The 7,877-nt window shown below is 33.8% G+C and overlaps 1 protein-coding gene across 2 annotated transcripts in view; it reads left to right on the top strand.

Moving 5' to 3' along the window:
* Window positions 1-2,250: 2,250 nt before the first annotated feature.
* MEF2C (myocyte enhancer factor 2C) overlaps window positions 2,251-7,877 on the top strand; it is a 173,830-nt gene continuing 168,203 nt past the window's right edge. For both annotated transcript variants that reach the window (XM_020875436.2, XM_020875435.2), the window contains exon 1: window positions 2,251-2,356. The gene's annotated coding sequence lies outside the window, so the exon portion shown is untranslated. The remainder of the gene's footprint in view (window positions 2,357-7,877) is intronic.

The raw sequence follows: 7,877 nt of genomic DNA, 5'->3' as shown, positions 1-7,877 counted from the left end.
CAAATCACAGGGCTAAACCAGCTGCATTTAAACACAACTCCTGAAAACCTTGAGAAAAGTAATACATCTGTGTTTAAAAAACTGGTTAAACCATGTAGTTGATCCACATGGTAAGAAAGGAGGTCTGTAATTACACGAACATACTTTTAAGTATTTTCATCAAAAAGTAAAGTGTAATGAATAATCACTTAGTATTAAAAATAGTTTGATTTTAAAAGTAGCAAGGTCATATATGAAAAACATAATAAAGTCCAGGTAAAGAAATACTTGATAGAATAATCCAATTATTTTAGAAATGAATCTTTCACCAGAACAGCACATTGTTGTGAAACTAAATTTCTGTAGAAGATTCCATAGTTCCTAAAAAATTACTTAGCACCTTGAAATTAGCCACAGAATATACCTTAGCCTGGGGGGGGAAAAAAAGAAAGAATAAAAATGCTATGACAACCTCCCAAACCATTCTGCAAACGGATTTTTGTATTTTGGAAATTACACTTGCTTTCAAGATTCTTTGGGTCATTTAAATACTTAACATCTCTTTGTTCCCTTGCACACTTCCCAAGCAAGTCCAAAACCAAATAAACTGCTACAAATGTTTACCAACAAAATACCAATTTTCCAAGTCATTTTTCTTAATTTTTAAAACTTAAGAAGTTTTATTACAATTAGGTAACTACTCCTGGCACAAGGCCTCTGAAATACTGTCTCTCAGACACTAACAGGTCTTTGAAAAGTTGGAAACTCTCAATTCATTAGGACTTTGAGTATCTGTTTTGTACCTAAGAATGAGAATTGATGGAGAGGTTGTGACTAAACACATAATTTTATGAAATATGATCAAAACATAATGGTTTTGTTATGATGCACGTAACAATCAAGAACCTGTTTCTTTTTAGCAAGCTCCTAAAAAGTGCCTTCCATATAATTATTAAATAAAAACACTCACTTATTCAGTACTCAGCTAAGCTTTTAAACTCTGAATAAGAGAAGTACACAGTGAGAGAGGTACTTACATGGTTTCCTTGGATACTGGATGATGCCATTCAGGTCTATGTTTTTATCTGAAAGTGGTGCCCTGTGGAGAAATGAGGCTTGGTGAGTGGCTGTTTATACATAGTAAGTAAATAAGAACTTTGTTTATTTTACAAAGCACTTCTGATTTTGACCTAGATTTATTTTTCTCATCACACCCAACCCTTGTAAACAGCAATAATACAGTAGAACAGGTACTTTGCACAATTCTTTTTAACACCACTGAAGGAATCATAATTATTAAAGCAGAAACTCTGAATGCCATGGCTAAGCACATTACTCCTTGGGCTGCTTTATATATCTTGACTACTATATTGATGTCAAATGTATCAATGAACACTGCCTGCCTCTCTCTTTTCCTTCAGAAAGAATTGTTCTTGAAGCATCAATAAAGAAGTTAATCTAAAAAATTCACATAAAGGATAAATGTCCTTACCGTAATCAAAGTGTAAGAGAACTCTAGCTTTAACCGACTCCTAAACACTTCAGGGCTTCCTCAGCTGCCATTTTAAATGTTGTAGTGGGATCCCTGAGTCCCAATCGTTTAAGAGCTATGAGTATACAACTTTGACATTCAGTCTCTCAGAACGACATGCTTTCTAATTTTGGTAGCATGATTAATCCCTCCTATGTGATGAGTTTTAACCGTCTAATATTTCTTTGGATCAAAAAGAACAAATGAGCAAAGAATGGCAACTAACTTCAACGCTTCACGCGATTTAATAACCCGAAATGAAGTAAGTGTGTGCTAGGTTTCCATTAAAAAGTTTCCAGCCACAATTAATTGAACAAAAACTCGTCTTGTTCCAAGATTATTCTTGGAAATGTAATTTTGAAGTCTATGTGAAATAAGGAAACTTACTTTTTACCATATGAAAGCAATCTCATTTTTTCAGGAATGATTTTTGGATAGACTTCCGATTTGACATTTTCCATCTGAACGAGCAGCGAAGGGGCTCGGAGGCGGGGGAGGGGAGGGCAGCAGTTCTGTGTTCTTTTGCCAGCTCTGACAAAGGTCTGGTTGTCAGTGATACCTTTACAGCTAAATTTACCCCAGAGTGACAGAAGCAGGTGCTCCTCGGCCTGCCAGACACTTGTGCACGGGATCACGCATCCTACGGCCTGACGATCAAGGGGGGAAAGCCTGGGTCTTCATAGAAAAGGAGAGGAGGCAAACGCAGCCCAAACTGGGGGGTTTCTCTTCAAAGCCAGCTGGTCTGGCTTTATTCTACAGGAATTTTTTTACCTGTCAGAGTTTGGACAACAAAGCCCTCAGCAGGTGCTGACGGGTACAACTTCCTGGAGAAGCAGAAAGGCGCTGGTGAGTTTCAATTGCCAAAATGTATTTTTTTAATCTCTAAAAGTTCATTTTGTTATCTTGGAAGAGGCACTGCTGAGGTACCTACGTTCAGAAAGCTGATGAGACCACTGGAATCAGAGCCAACTAACCCAACAGTGGGTTTTCCTGGCGTAGAAAGTGGGGCTGTTACCATTTGACAGTTTTTTAGAGGAAAGAACAAAGTTTTTTTTTAAGAAAATACTTTATATTTTTAATGTTGTTCTCGCTCACTACTCTCTTCAGTATCTGAAAGATGAAGAATTAATTATATATATGATAGGAGACTATTCAAATAAATACATAAATATCATTTCGACGCCTTTTAATCTAATTCTGTCATAATCTATTCATTCTAAATAAAATGTTATTTTTCAATAACTCTCCAAACTAAAATGTGAAATGGTACATGCTCTTTTCAAAAGTTTCATGGGCTAGAATATTTTATGTGTGCATGTGACAGGAATATGATTAGAGAGAATATGAAATTAATTTTATTTTTAATAAATTTTTAAAACATGTATTGCACAGAATATTTAACAAATAGGAATGCAACATTTTCTCATTACAAAGAGTTTCTTTAGAGGAAAGTCTTCAGAATAAACAATACACTACTAAAGCATGTTTTTACGTCACTGATTTCCAAAATTAGCACTTTTATATACTTGGTATTTTTACTTTGTGAATTCAAAAGTTTAGGCAAAAATATTTTTTTTCAGAATAGGATCTTAATTAATGCAAAATATGGAAAAATGAGACCACATGTTAGGACATATTTTTAAAAAGTGATTCTATTTCAAGGACTCATTCTTTTAACTATGCTTCACAGCATTTCTCTACAAATTGTTGTATTATAGCAAATTGAAAACATTTATTTAAGCAAGTAAGGAGCTTAAAGCTAGGGACTATACATAGTAAACATATGAAACCACTTTAATAACCAAATTCCATATTTGCAAGCAACATGGACTAATGAATGTAAAAGATGCACAGCATACATTTATCAAGAATGCTATAAATTATTATGCATAAAATCAATTTTCTGGGCTGTGGGGGGTAGAACTGGTGGTGCTTAAGAAGAGAAATGCTCCTACCAGTATAAATTAATACTATAAGACAACTGTTTTACTCTGATGATCCCATAAATAATTTTCAATCTATATGCTTAACACATTCTCACACAGTGGGAAAATAACAAGGTCTGATATTTTTAAATGACCACTATATCTAAAACAATTTTCAGGTCAATGATGACACAGGTATGTCACAAATTTGTATGTATCATTCTCTTTCAAATTAATTTAATTGCTGTTTAATTATGAAATGTGTGGTTTAAAAAATTACCAGAAATTATTCACCCCACCAAAAAAAACCTAATGTTTTTAAAACATAGTCTTATCTACATTTTAATGAAACAGTATTTTGAAATCTCAAAACTCAGATCTGATTTTCATTATAAATTATTACATGTAGAATGTGGTTCAGAAAAGTAAAGTGCATTTTATTTTTTAAAAAATTCATGTATTTATTGTGGTTTCAAACTGCTCTTTTTATATAACATTTTATCAACTTCATCATATTGATTTTGGCACCTGAGTAACCATGGTCACTGAAAATTTTAGATAACTTCCTTAGCCTCTTAAAGAATGAATATGCACTCCATGCATTTGATAATTTTTTTCTAATCTGGTCTGTTAAATCCTATATTCGAAAGAAAGGACTCAATTTGAAAGATGACTACTGCAAAACTGAACATATATTTTTAAGTCAACTTCAGAATTGTATTTTATTAACTTTTTATATGCAATACAATTGGCTACAATTATAATAATACTTGTCATTAACACCAAGTATAAGCCATACAAAAACTTCTTCCAAATTATTTTTTATGACTTTAGCGAATTATTTAAGTGTGACTGAACCTATGAGAAACATTGTTAGGTATAGCCCAAATATTTCTACATAACTAAAATTTATCTTTTTAACCCTGCCCTAAATTATTGGCTTAATCTAAAATTCTATGATAAATTCTTTTAATTATGAGAAAAAGTTTTAACTCCTAGTTCAACATGCAACTACATGTTTGTCCTTTCTAATAAACCTTCAACTTTCATGTCAGAAAAATACCTATGCCAACTCCCCACAATGTATGGGGGTGGTTTCTTTCGATCAGTCTTAGTCAGAAACTTGGCTTAAAGTTGCAATGACTCATATATGCCCTAAAACTTTAATTTTAAAATACATGTACTTTAAGCATTATTTGCAATATATCTTTGTATCTTAAGGACAGTTTTTAGTGGAGAAAAAATAATTATTTTCCCCTTTCAGAAAGACATTTGAAAAACATTTTGTTTACCTTATATGGTCATAGGGAAAATCTTGGTTCTCCAGGCAAATAACTTCAATAAGTCATATTCCGAATATCAATATATTTAATTACAGAACAAAGAAGTTTCCAGCTAAAATGGTTTACTTGTAAGTATTTAAAGAAACAAAAATACTTTGGCAGCTTTATATGTATCTCCTCATTGACCAGCCACCTGACTGACAGCTGTCAACTGTCTGTGGGCCAAATGTAACCCAGTAAAGATAAAAATTACATATTACTCATCCCTGTTGATAATACCTGGTGCCAGTAGGTTTTCCAATAGGAATAACCAGACTGTAGATATAAAGAAGTAAAAGAGGAATCATTTTAATTGCTTACCATGGCTCCTTTGTCACTAACTTCTTCCCCCTTCTTTTTCTTCTTTATTCCACTTCTCTCAATGGCCAAGTATCACATCCACAAAGAGTTCATTTCCTTAAGGAAACTTCAGATGTATGGAACAAGTATGTGTCCATGAATAAACTGAGCAGTGAGGTAATAATGGCCATGCATTTCTTTCAATCAAATCTTCTTTTAAGCCCATGAAATCTTTGAAAGAGTCTTTGAAGCTTTCAACTACTCATTTTAAAGAAAATGAAACAGAAGCACAAAAATGAAATTCATCCAAGGTCACCAACCTGAGGATGTAGATGTAGACTTGAGTCTGTCTCATAACTTCATATCCACTGATTTTTGTTTTCTTCTGTTAGACTTAAACATGTGGACTGTCAAACTGTAAGTTAAAAAAGTATACATGAAAAATTAATGTGACTTACATTCCACTGGAGAACCATTTTCAGTTACCAAATTTAATACCTTACTAGAGAGATACAGTTTTATCAGAGCATATTAAAATGTAATTTAATAAAATAGCATAAATACATTAAGATATCTATGGTATACATTTTTTAGATTCTCTTTATTATTTAAAATGATTTCTAAACTGAAAATGTTTATGGTGCTTATGAAACAGCAGAAGAAAATATAATCAATGGCAGCATAAATGTTGAGAAGATGAATGTAGAAATGAAAAGTTCAGGTTGAAAATTTCTTATATATTAGGGAATAATTAAAAATACCAAATATACCAAAGTATAAGCATATGTATAATAGAATACTCAAAAGAAGAATATATTAAACGGTTCATAAGGCTGGTTCAACAACTGACTAGATGGTGTGTGTGTATGTGTGTTAACTACTAAACTTCTCTGGACCCAAGAAGCCTCATCAGCAAGTGTTTTCTAACAGCTAAGAAATTCTATAACTCAATAATCCTGTATTAACATGAGTGTTTTGTATTTATTCATATAATTATATTAATAAAAAGTCATAATGCTATGAGTTTTTATAATGCTGCACAACACACTGATTCAAGGACATGGGGATATAGTCAAATGTTTTCTGACCCTTCAGAATAGAAATTGTTTAGAATATATCTACCATGTTCTAAATGTAAAATAATTTATGTTAACCCTGGGCTTTGGAGAAATATTTGCCTTTGAGAAGTGTCTGCTTTACAATCCAAACATGGAAATGAAATTTTTTAAAAAGGAGTTGGTGGGGGGGAACTTAAAACATTGTTATCAGATATGGGAGGAAACTGTGGACAGGGTTTCCCTGCAAGGAATTAGTCTAAAATAATCTCCAACAGCTCTATGATACCATTTAGCAACTAAATTATATATCTAAATTTACAAATGAATTTGCTTATTCTATTACATTTAGTCCAAATCAACATTAGTCATTAATCAGCAAACCATTTAACAATATGCAATAACAGTATGCAAATCAATTGCAAGCAAAATAATCAGTAAATAATATCCATTCCTAAGAACTGGGAAAGACAGGGATGTCAAAGCAAAATATGCAAAATCACAAGACTTTCAAATAAATTCAATCATTCCCCTGCATCTCAAAGGGCTGTTAGTGAGGGTGAATGATTTGTCCCTCATCTGCCTTTGAAGGATCATAAATGTTTTCTCTGTAGAGCTGAAGACTGTTGTCCACCAGAGCAGAAGCAGGCAGCTGAGCTGTCTCTCACCGCTTAGTAATTTTGCGACTGAATGGATGAGACTCTTTGCTGGGCTATGTGTAAATCGCAGGAAAGGAAGTTTTAGTTTTCAAACAGAAGGGGTTTCCTCTGCTGCACATCGATGTCCAAAAGGATTCTAGGCCATATTGGTGGGTTCCTGTCGGCAATGGCTTGCCCTGCCCTCTCCCCATTGCTGTGAGTAGCCCACAATGTCAGCATTCCAAATAATTAAAACAACAGTATTAACCTATGAAATCAGCAGACAAAACAAAATCACTCTGTAATACACTACTGTTCAGTTGGCTATATTTTCCCCACTTGGGTACCCTGGTAACAAAACACGCAAGGTCTTACCCAGGGATGATATTATCACACATAGCTTTGAATTTTTCAGTGTGTTCTATAGGCCTGAATTGACACAAAGCACTTAATGTTCATTTAACGTTTACAGTTTTATAAAATAGGACACTTTTTTTCCTATTCTTTTTTTAATTGAAGTATAGTTGACTTACAATGTTCTGTTAGTTAAAAGTGTATAGCAAAGTGATTCAGTTATAAATACATATATATATATATATATTCTTTGAAGAAGAATCTGAAAGATTCTTTTCCATTATAGGTTATAACAAGATACTGAATATAGTTCCCTGTGCTATACAATAGGGAGACATTTTTTTAATGGGAAAAAAAATGTAAGCCAGCACATGAATATGTCCGTTTGTCAGAAAAACACTGGTACAAGAAACAGGCGTGGTAGAGGCCCCCCTATCTGAAGTGTTAAAAATATCTGTGTCCAAGAGAGGCTAATGGCAGCAGCTGGGTATGAAGAGAGGTTAAAAGCCTGGGAATGTGGATCCCTGCGTGGCCTCGGAATCCCATGTTGTGAAGGGTTCTCCCGATGGCTCGGCAGACAGAGGTAATTAGGAGGAAGTAAGGGACATTTGCATTGATTGAAAGCTTCTTTCAGGAAAAGTCACATTTCTTAATGTGATCAAGAACAACGCTGGCCCTGGGTGTAGGGAATCTGGGCTCATAGCAGCTGGTGGTCACTGAAGCAGGCATGTGTTTGCCAGCCAGTTGTCACTAAAGGTAGAGCTTCGAGCTCA

This window comes from Odocoileus virginianus, chromosome 3, assembly GCF_023699985.2.
Source record: "Odocoileus virginianus isolate 20LAN1187 ecotype Illinois chromosome 3, Ovbor_1.2, whole genome shotgun sequence".
Classification (NCBI taxonomy): Eukaryota; Metazoa; Chordata; class Mammalia; order Artiodactyla; family Cervidae; genus Odocoileus; species Odocoileus virginianus.
This window is presented reverse-complemented; position numbering and strand designations above follow the sequence as displayed.